We start from the raw sequence: 11,280 nt of genomic DNA on the forward strand, positions 1-11,280 counted from the left end.
TCAGAGGGTGAATGGTGAAAGGTTGTTTCCACTGGTTAATGACCCAGTAAAGAGTGCTAGGTGCAAAAAAAAATGGGAGATTTTAAGGAAACTATCTTCACACAAAGGGTCACTGGGAAATGGAAATCACTAAAACAGGGCAGTGATATTAATGGGTAAACTAAAAACACAGTTGGTAGAACAACAGCGAAGCAGGGGGTTTAACAGTGTAATTATTGTATTAATGACTTAGCAATCCAGCAATTGTGATTTCAAATCCCACAGCAGCAATTTGAGAATTCAGCTTCAATTTGAAATCTGTGACTATGAGACTGTCAGGTTGTTGTTAGAGCTCAGCCAATTGGTTAACATCCCTTAGGGAAGGAAACCTGTGACCCTGACCCACACTGTACATGTGACACCAGACCCACACCAAAGTGGTTGACTCTTAACTGCCCTCTGAAGTGGCCTAGTAAAAGTACATTGCAAATGAATTTCAACATAGATAAGTGTGAGGTCATGCATTTTTCTTAAGGAGGTCACTTGGAAAATAAGAATCTAAGTGGGATAGAGGAGCAAAGGGATCTGGGAGTATACATATATAAATCACTAGAAGTAGCAACACAGGTTAATAAGGGCAGGAGGTGGTGTTAGGGGTAATATCACTGGATTAGTAACCCAGACTCTGTGGTCATGGGTTCAAATCTCACCATGGTAGCTGGTGGAATTTAAGTTCAATTAATAAAGTCTGGAATTAAAAGCTGCTCTCAGTAATGGTGACTATAAAACCATTGTTGTCATCACCTTTAGAGAAGGAAATCTGCCATTTTTACCTGTTCTGGCCAACATGTGACTCTTGTGGTTGATTCTTAGCTGTCTCTGAAAAGCCTGTCAGTTCCAGTGCGATTAGGGATGGGCAAGGGATGCTAGTGATGCCCACGTTCCATGAAATAATAACCAAAAGGGTTAATAAGCCTGAAAAGCAAATCAAGCAGAACTGCAAACTAAATATTATGCTAAACTTTAATTGGACCTTGGTACAATTCTGGTCATCATATTATAGAAAAGATATCGAGCTGCGAGAGAAGGTGCAAGAAAGACTTACAAGGAAGACACCAGGAATGAACCTATCAGGAGAGAGTGAAAAGGCTGGGTCACTTTTCTCTTGAAGAGAGAAGGCTGAGGGGATGACCTAGGGTAATTCTTTAAGCTGATGAAAGGTTCTGGTAGAGTGGATACAGAGAGAATGTTTCCTGATGTGGGGAAGAGCAGAACTAGAGGCCGTCAGTATAAGATAGTCACTGAGAAATCCAACTGGGAATTCAGGAGAATTTTTTTTTACCCAGAAAGGGATGAGAGTGTGGAACTCGCTACCACAGGGAGTGATTGAAGTGAATGGATTTGATGCATTTACGGGGAAACTAGACAAGTATATGAAGGAGAAGGGAATAACAGTCTGTGCTGATCACATTTGTTGAGAACAGACAGGAGGAGGTTTGAGTGGAGCATAAACACCAGCATGGGGCTAGTTGGGCCAAATGGCCTGTGTCTGTGCCATGCACCTGATGTGATTGTCTGTATCAAACCCGCTTACCTTCTCAGGGCATCTAGGTTTGGGCAAATTAATAACAGCCTTGCCAGTGACACTTAAATAACGAGGATTCATATGTTAAATGCAGGATTTGAAGGAGACAGCTTTGGTGCGGAGCTAACATTGGCACGGCTGCGATGGGCTGAATGGCCTCTCGTTGCACCGAAGTTTGCAATTTCTACAGTACGACGATGAGACATAGGCTGAAGACAGTGCAGGACAGGAGAGAATTAGAGCCACAATTTGCTCTGTGATGAATTGCTGCTTTGAGGATGTCCTCTTTTTAAAAATCATTGTGAAAGGCACAAGGGCTCAAAACTCTGGAAATGGAAGAGGCCCTTTATCTGTACCTAAAACATCTCCGAAGCACAGGCTGGGCAGAAATCTCAGCCCGCGCTGCTATTTCACACAGACTGACAGTGTCAAGATTGCTTTCACTGATATCAGGCACATAGGAGTGACCTGCGACCTCTATCGATCACATGACCGAGGCCCAGCACAACAGAGAGCTCGGCTGACTGTCTCGGTCAGTGTGCAATGATTGACGCACGACATGAGAATGGAAATTGGAAACTGAGCCGCGTAGAGGGAATCAGCTTCGTTTCCCACTTTCTCTGCTCCTGGTTCACGCAACAACAGCATTGCATCTTTATAGCGCCTTCCATAGGCAAAACCTCCTCAGGCGTTTCACAGGAGTGTGAATCGCATAAAAAGAGATGTTGGACAGATGACCAAAAGAGGAAGGTTTTAAGGAGGAAGGAAAAGAGACGGAGGGGTTTAGGGTAAGAATTCTAGAGCCTGGGACCCAGGCAGCTGAAGGCACGGCCGCCAATGGTGGAGCGATTAAAATCGGGAGGCTGGAATCGGAGGGGTGCAGAGATCTCGAAGGGGTGTGGGTTTGAAGGAGATGTCAGAGGGTAGGGAAGGACTATGGAATGTGGTTGCCAGCTGTGATGAAATGTATTCCTGGAGGATTCATCACATGACCTGCCCCGCCACCCGACCCCAACCCCACGCTCCAGCCACTAGTCGGCCAACACATCCATCCTTGTGACGTAGGTCCTTCCTACACCAACTGGAAAGCAAAAAGACTCATTACCCAATTGGATGATGCTTGACTGTCAGCCAAACAGCCTTTACTTTCCCCCCATTTTCAATATTTTTCTCTGGTAAAGAGAAACATTCAAAGAAAATGACAAAAACCCAATTTTTTTTTTTAAATGTCCCGATGATTTTTCTCTCCAGGGTCGCACACAGCAGAGTCCTGGAGATTGATCTTCAATTCCTGGAGACTCCAGGCCAAACCTGGAGAGTTGGCAACACATACAATGGAATGATTTGTAAACGAGGATGAGGATTTTAAAATTGAGGTGTTGCTGGATCAGGCGCCCATGTACAGGCAGTGACCACACAGCTGGCGTGAATGCAACGTTGCCTGAGTGGTCATTCTCAGCAGGGACTGACGGGTCATTGTGTGATGGGAGTTATCAGGGCACATCTCTGTCCTTCCCCTCCCAGAAGTGGTGGGGGTTGGGGTGGTGGGGGCTGTGGGGTGGTTAGTGTCCCTGTCGTCCCTGGCTGAATCCAGCTGCAGACTGACCCTTGAAATCTTCCTGGTCACAGAGGCTCAGTGGTCAGTGCAGTTACCCAACTGGGGGGGTGGGTCTCTTTCTCAAACCATTACAGTGGACATTTCCTTCTCTCAGGAGCCTGACTGGATGCACCAACTATATCCCAACTCGTTCTGAAGTTGGGGAGAGCGTCAGCCAGGGTTCATGCTCCACATCAGTGAGTCCACCTCCCCACCCCACCCAGCAGAGAAGGAAGCTGAGCTGTGAGGCCCACCATAGTCGATCTCACATGTGAACCATGGTCACTCAGGTGAGAACAGGGAGCTGCTCAATTCTAATAGAACCAGGTAGCCCAGCCTTCCAACAGGTCAAGTACAAAAACTCAGAGAGTCCATGACCGACTCTGCTCCTGGTGCACATACTTTTCTCCTGGGCGTGTGGTCACAGTCGGTGTCTTAGAGATTGTGTGAAGACCAGGGCAGGGTCGGTCAGTCCCTCAGCTCCCCCAAGCTCCACACTTGGGAGGAAGAAGGAAAAAAAAAGTAGGACTCGCATTTAAGTAGCGCTTTTCGTGACCACCGGATATCTCAAGGTGCTTTACAGCCAGTGAGATACTTTTCTGAAGTGCAGCCTCTTTCGTCGAAGAGGAAACACAGCAGCCAGTTCGTGCACAGCAAGATCCCACAAACTGCAAGGTGATAGTGAGCAGATAGTCTGTTTTTGTGATGCTGATTGAGGGGTCGAATATTGGCCGGGACACCGGGGAGAATACCTCTGACCTTCTTCCAAATAGTGTCGTGGGGTGGGGAGGGTTTTGAAACACCGGCCTGAGCAGACAAATGGGGCCTTGATTCAATGTCTCAACTGAAAGGTGGCACCACCGGGCAGTGCAGCGCTCCCTCAGTACTTCACTGGAGTGTCAGCTTGGATTCCTGCGCTCGAGCCCCTTGGGACCTGTGGTGAGTGAGGTGGGGGGTGGGGGGTGGGTGTGCGAGAGCGATACCCACTGAGCCACGGCTGAGTCCAGCAGGGGCAGGGTGAGCTGGACCTTCTCCTGGGTTGGCATCACTCTGTGCCGGGGTGGGTTCTGTACCCACCACCCCCCGAGCGAATCACTGTGAACACTACAAATAAGGGGTGGATTAGGGTTAGGGTTATCCTTCAGCTTCAATGTTTGGGGCATGAAATCCTTCCCACTACTTGGCAGGCGGGGCTCACTTGCAGCAAGAAACGTTTGTGCGCCTTCCTGCTATTATGGGGGCTCAGCGGGCCAGTGAAGGTGGCCTGCATGTTCGACTCTGCGGTCGTTCCCTGAAAAGTGGTCAGATGGCCCCCTCTGCAGGTAGCCCGGGGTAGAGCGACTGTGGGATTTCACTGAATAGACTTGTCAAGGGTGAGGCGGAGGCCAGCTGAGAGCTCCAGAAAAATGTGAGGGACAAGCAGTCATTGTTTGAACACCTGCAGGCCTGTCTGCAGATGGTAAGTGTTAATGACTCCCAGCTTCCACCAGAGAACAAACTTTGCTCTTTTGCCAGGAAGCAGGAAAGGACTGTCACAACAGCAGTCTTTGGCAAACAACGGCAGAACTGAGGGAGCTAGGCATGAAACATTCGGAAAAAAATCAAGGCAAAAAATTCCACATATAATTGCTGTTGTGTTAGCACAGAAACCACTTTAACGGAAGCTATAGGAAAGTCGGCACCACACTGTAAAATCAAAGGTCATGTCTGTCGCAGTGGGTTTGGTGCCAAGTCACAAGTATCTGACCTTAAACAGCTATGAATTCAGTCATAGACTTTGGGCAAAGTTATTTCATTTCTTTGCAATTTTCTCCCTTTTCTTCTGAAAGGCTTTTCAGTGCGGGGACAAGTTTCCTTGGGTCTGCTTCGAACTGGGACACTCTCTAACTGGGACACTGACCCACAGATTTGTCTCTATCCAGGGTACAGCTCCCTCTCTGTGTCCACAGAACATCCTTGTGGTTCTCAGTTTCATGCCCAACTGTTTACACAGGGACTGGTTTTATAACCAGGGTGATGCAGAGCCAAGTCTGATTCTGTTCAAGCAGTGACTATACTTCATAGATTTAACTGCAGGAACCCAGGCCAAATTTCCCACTCTCTCACTGATAGACTCTGAGGCTGAGGGTGATGCCTCTACAGACAGAGCTCCTGCTAAACCCAAGTCAAATAGAAGAGGAATTAAAGTTTTATTAAAATTTCAAAAACAAGATTCCCCACAGGAGTAACAACAAAAAAGGCTGGAAAAACTCAGCAGTTCTGGTAGCATCTGTGGACAGAGAAACAGTTAAATGTGACTTGTCTTTGGAACCCAACTTTGCAACTCTGACTCAGACTCGAAACGTTGACCCTGTTCCTCTCTCCACAGAGGCTGTCAGACCTGCTGAGTTCCTCCAGCATTTTCTGTTTTTATTTCAGGTTTCCAGCATCCGCGGTATTTTGCTTCTACTTTCCCTACAGAAGGAGCCAGTTTAACCTCAGTTAGCAAACAGGTCTAATCAGTCGTCCAACTGAAACATTGACAGAATCATGATTGCTTAAGGGCATGTCTCAAAATTACCCTCTCAAACTAAGGTGAAAGAACTTATTTTAAATGAAGGATTATCCAACTATGCTCCTTATGTACCTTTTCAGCTATTTCCAGTCATATCAAAGTCAGTGAACTGAACAACAGACCAGGAATGAAACTGGGATCTTGTAGCTCAATATGACATCATTATCTGCTAGGCTATGAGATCAGATGGTGATAATTTTAGCTGAAAGCTGCCTGGAAGGAGGTTTGAGAAGGACGCTCGGTAGAATAGACGAACTTGCATTTATATTAAGTCCTGCCACCTCCAGGGAAAAGGCAGGAGACTGGCACGAAATGAAAATGCTCAGAGAGCCGGTGCAGACACGATGGGCTGAATGGCCTCCTCCTGCATGGTAACAATTCTGTGATATTCAGGATATCCCATAGACGATGAGGTGGTTTTGAAATGCATAAACACAGAAGCAAAATTGCACGCAGCAAGTAGGCCAAAGCAATCCATGTCCATAAGCAGCAAGGTCTGGACAACAGAAATAAAAACAGAAGATGCTGCAAATACTCAGGCAGCATCTGTGGAGAGAGAAACAGAGTCAACATTTCAGTGCTGTTAGGGAGGGAGTTCCAGGATTTCGATCCAGCGACAGTGAAGGAACGGTGATATATTTCCAAGTCAGGATGGTGTGTGGCTTGGAGTGGAACTTCCAGGTGGTGGTGTTCCCATGCGTCTGCTGCCCTTGTCCTTCTAGATGTTTGTGGTCGTGGGTTTGGAAGGTGCTTTCTTAGGAGGCTTGGTCTGCTCCATCACTGAATCCACCACTATAAACATCCTGGGTGTTACCATTGACCAGAAACTGAACTGGACTTGCCATATATATACTGTGGCTACAAGAGCAGGTCAGAGGCTAGGAATCCTGTTGGCGAATAGCTCACCATCTGACCCCCCAAAGCCTGTCTACCATCAGCAAGCACAAGTCAGGAATGTGATGGAATACTCTCCACTTGCCTGCATGAGTGCAGCTCCAACAAACACAAGATCGACACTGTTGTAATATGCCTTTAAGATATAGCAGCATGACATCACTTTAAGGGAAGTGTGTCATGGGATCCAGCCTCAGTTTCACTTCAGAACATAGACACACAGCTCTGCAGTGCTGGTGTCTTCAGGCTTTCTGTACATGTGTATATGTTCACATGTACCTAGAATGAATACATGAGCCCGCAACATGTTTGCACAATGCCTTATGAGTGATAGGTGCCTTTATATCATTGTAACACACATGACATGATGGCAGTGATGGTTCATTCTAAATGATGTAGTGCTTAGCCTGCAACAGGATTAGGTACATCCAGGACAGAGCAGCCTGCTTGATCCATTTGCCATCTTAAATATGCACTCCCTCCACCACCAATGCACAGTGGCAGCATGTGTACCATCTACAAGATGCACTGCAGTAACTTGCCAAGGATGCTTCTAAACTCATGACTTCTATCACCTGGTAGGACAAGAGCAGCAGACACTTGGGAACACCACCACCTGGAAGTTCTCCTCCAAGCTACTTACCAACCTGACTTGGAAATTTATCAGCCGTTCCTTCACTGTCGCTGGGTCAAAATCCTGGAACACCCTCCCTAACAGCACTGTGGGTGTACCTACACCACATGGACTGCAGCAGTTCAAGAAGGCACCACCACCTTCTCAAGGGCGATTGGGGATGGACAATAAATGCTAGCCTAGTCAGCAATGCCCATGTTCCATGAAATAAAAACAAAGATCCGGTAACTGCAGACCAATATTCTCCTAGAACCAGGGTCGCTATGAAAATTGGATGGACATCCAGCCCGGCAAGCTTGTTCTGCCTTTTAGTTAGATCATGGCTGATCTACATCTTAACTCCATCCACCTGCCTTGGTTTCATGTCCTTTTGTGTTCTTGTTGTAGCACTATAAAATTTTAAGTTAATTGAGCTAGCATCTACTTTTAATTCAGATCGCTATTCAATTTTTATGGTGGACAGTTCCACATTTCAACCACGCTCTGTGTGAAGAAGTATTCTCTCCTAATTGACCTGGCTCTGATTTCAAGTTATATTCACTTCTCCTAGCATCGCCCCACCCCTCATGCAACAGTGGGAGTAGTTTCTCTCTACCTACCCGATGAGTGATGGCTGTTAGACAACTGGCCAATACAGGCTTGAGGCCTTCGATGACTAGTGAATCGATTCGCAAGAAATTCATTAGCCATATTCTGGCAGGGCCGAGATAGGGAACTCTGCATGGATTTTACCTGTCAACAACTTGCATTTATATAGCACCTCTAATAACATAGTGAAACATCAAGGTACTTCACTGGAGTGTTATCAATCAAAATTTGACACAGGTACAAGAGGAGACATTAGGATAGATGGCCAAAGAGGTAGCTTTTTAGGCAAGTCTTAAAGGAAGAAATAGAGGTGCTGGGAGGTTTAGGGAGGGAATTCCAGAGCTTGGGGCCCAAGGAGCTGAAGGCACAGCCAATGGTGGAGCAATTAACAATTGGGGATGCATAAGAGAACAGAATTAGTGGAGCACAGATGGTTCAGAGAGTTTGGGGCTGGAGATTACAGAGATAGGGAGGGGCAAGGCGATGGAAGATTTGAAAAGAAGGACGAGGATTTTAAAAACGAAGGTTTTGCAGGACAGCGAGCACAGGGATGATGGATGGGTTAGGTCACAACCAGTGGCATTCTTAAGACATCAAGTTTAGAAGGTAGAGGGGAGGCCACCAACCAGGGGTGTGTTGGATTAGTCCAGTCTAGATGTAACAGGCATTGATAAGGGTATCAGCAGCAGATTAACTGAGGCAGGGTAGAGTCAGGTGATGTTACAGAGATGGAAATAGGTGGTCTTAGTCACAACGTCAATGTGGTCATAAGCTTAGCTCAGGGTCAAATATGGTGTCAAGTTTACAAAGGCAGATTCAGCCTCAGTTGCCAGGGAGAGGGATGGAGTTGGTGGTTAGAGAACCGAGTTTGTGACAATGACTTGGGGCTTCCCAATATTTAGTGGGAGGGAGTGTTCACTCTTCCAGCACTGGATGTCGGACAAGCAGTCTGACAATTTAGACACAGGGGAGGGGATTGAGAGAGTCGAGGGTCGTCAGCGCATATACATGGGAACTGATGTGTTTTCAGATGTTGTCAATGAGGAGCAGCATGTAACTGAAAGATAGGAGGGATCCAAGGGTAGATCCTTGGGAGACACCAGAGTTAAGTGTGTGGGAGTGGGAAGGTGAGCCTTTACAAGTGATTCTCTGGCTACAACTGGATGTGAGAGAAAGCACTCGTTGAGCCACATTTTTTTGGTTGTTTTGGAACAGAAGAGAAATCAATAAACAAGTGGAGTACTTGTATCAGAGAGAAAAGGGTAAATGCACCCTGACAGAACCCAAGAATGAATTGGGGCACACCCTGTTTTTTAGCTGAAAATTCACACCAATCTCGTGACGCTGATCCCTCCTCGCATCCATCAATGGGCCATGGAATCAAAGTGCACTGGGCCATTCAGCCCATCGTGTCTGTGCTGGTGCTTTGAAAGAATTAACCAATTAGTTTAACTCGTTCCCCATAGCCCTGCAAAATTCACCTTTTCAAGTATTGATCCAATTCCCTTCTGGAAGTTACTATTGAATTCGTTTGTACTGCCTTTTCAGGCAGCATGTTTCCGATCACAACTCAGTGTGTAAGGTTTATGGATTCAGGACCACAGATACATAAATAGGCAGTTGACTATTCATCTGTAATTTTAAGATAGTTTATTGAGTTCATTAAGAAACAAGAGTTTAGATATGATACGTTAACTAATAGACAAAGGTAAATGACCCTAACAGCTTGTGATAACAGCATTCCGCTCTCTAACCGAAGCGTTAGGAAACTCTTACTCAATCTTCCTCCGTCTCCTCTGGTCCATTGTCCATCTGAAGGCAGCAGCTGCCCAACGAGTGCAGCCACCTCACCAGCAGGCCCTCAGCCCACTACCGCCAATATGACACCAATCCATGTACCCTTTTTTGGGGGGCTTACCCAGTGCCAATCATCTACCTAACTATTCTGACCAATGGATACAGGACAGGTACTCCAAACATCAGGGTGGTCACCACCTGCTCTTGTGCGTCTCCCCACTCAAGGTCAGCTTTTCAGTTTACAACTTGCTGAGAGTCACATCCTGGTCCTTTTTAAACAATTGCATAGATAAGTTCAAGGTGAGGGGCAGGAGGTTTAGGGGGGGATGTGAGGGAAAAACCTTTTTACCCAGAGGGTGGTGACAGTCTGGAATGCACTGCCTGGGAGGGTGGTGGAGGCGGGTTGCCTCACATCCTTTAAAAAGTACCTGGATGAGCACTTGGCACGTCATAACATTCAAGGCTATGGGCCAAGTGCTGGTAAATGGGATTAGGTAGGTAGATCAGGTGTTTCTCACGTGTTGGTGCTGACTCGATGGGCCAAAGGGCCTCTTCTGCACTGAGAGATTCTGTGAACAGAAGACACCATCTTAACTTAGGAACAACAACATGAACTAAGTGCCCTTGCCTGTTTCCACAGACTGTTTAAAAATTGTCTTTTTAGAAAGCTTTTTAGGGGGTGTTATATTATGTAGAAAATGTTTATTCAAGACCCCAATTTCTTACAACTGTTTAAAAATACATTTTCCCTCATGCTGCCCTTTGCTATGTGCGTCCTCTGGTTACTGACCCAACTTTTCTTTATGCTTTCACAGGATGAGAGTGTGTTGGCTAGGCCAGCATTTATTGCTGCCTTCTTGAATCACTGCAGTCCATGTGGTGTAGGTACACCCACAGTGCTGTTAGGGAGTTCCAGCATTTTGACTCAGTGACAGTGAAGGAACGGCGATATATTTCCAAGTTAGGGTTTATTTATTTATTCATTCATTCATGGAATGTGGGTGTCGCTGGCTAGGCCAGCATTTATTGCCCATCCCTAACTGCTCTTCAGAAGGTGGTGAGTGGCTTGGAGTGGAGACGGTAGATGGTAGCGTTCCCATGCATCTGATGCCCTTGCCCTTGTTGGAAGAGGTGACAGGTTTGGAAGGTCCTGTCAAAGGAGCCTTGGTGAATTTCTGCAGTGCATCTTGTAGGTGCTGCTACTGTGCATCGGTGGTGGAGGGAGTGAATGTTGAAGGTGGTGGATGAGGTGCCAATCAAGCAGGGCTGCTTCGTCCTGGATGGTGTTGAGCTTCTTGAGTGTTGTGGGAGCTGCACTAATCCGGCAAGGAGAGAGTGTTCCATCACACTCCTGATTGGCACCTTGTAGATGGTGGACAGGTTTTGGGGAGTTCAGGAGGCGATTTACTTGCAGAATTCCCAGCTTCTGACCTGCTAGGTCAGTTCAGTTCAGTTGCTGGTCAATTGTAAGATAGTTGCTCCTTATTTACTCTATCAAAACCCTAGATGTTTTCACAGCTAGAATAGTAGATAGGATGAAATTGTTGCCACTTGTGACAAGGACACAGATTTACAGTAATTGGTAAAAGCAGCAAAAGCGACATAAGGAAGAACTTTTTCAGGTTTTTTTTTTGAGTGGTTAGGGTCTGGAA

The sequence above is a fragment of the Carcharodon carcharias genome, chromosome 7 (genome assembly GCF_017639515.1).
Source record: "Carcharodon carcharias isolate sCarCar2 chromosome 7, sCarCar2.pri, whole genome shotgun sequence".
NCBI classification, from domain to species: Eukaryota; Metazoa; Chordata; class Chondrichthyes; order Lamniformes; family Lamnidae; genus Carcharodon; species Carcharodon carcharias.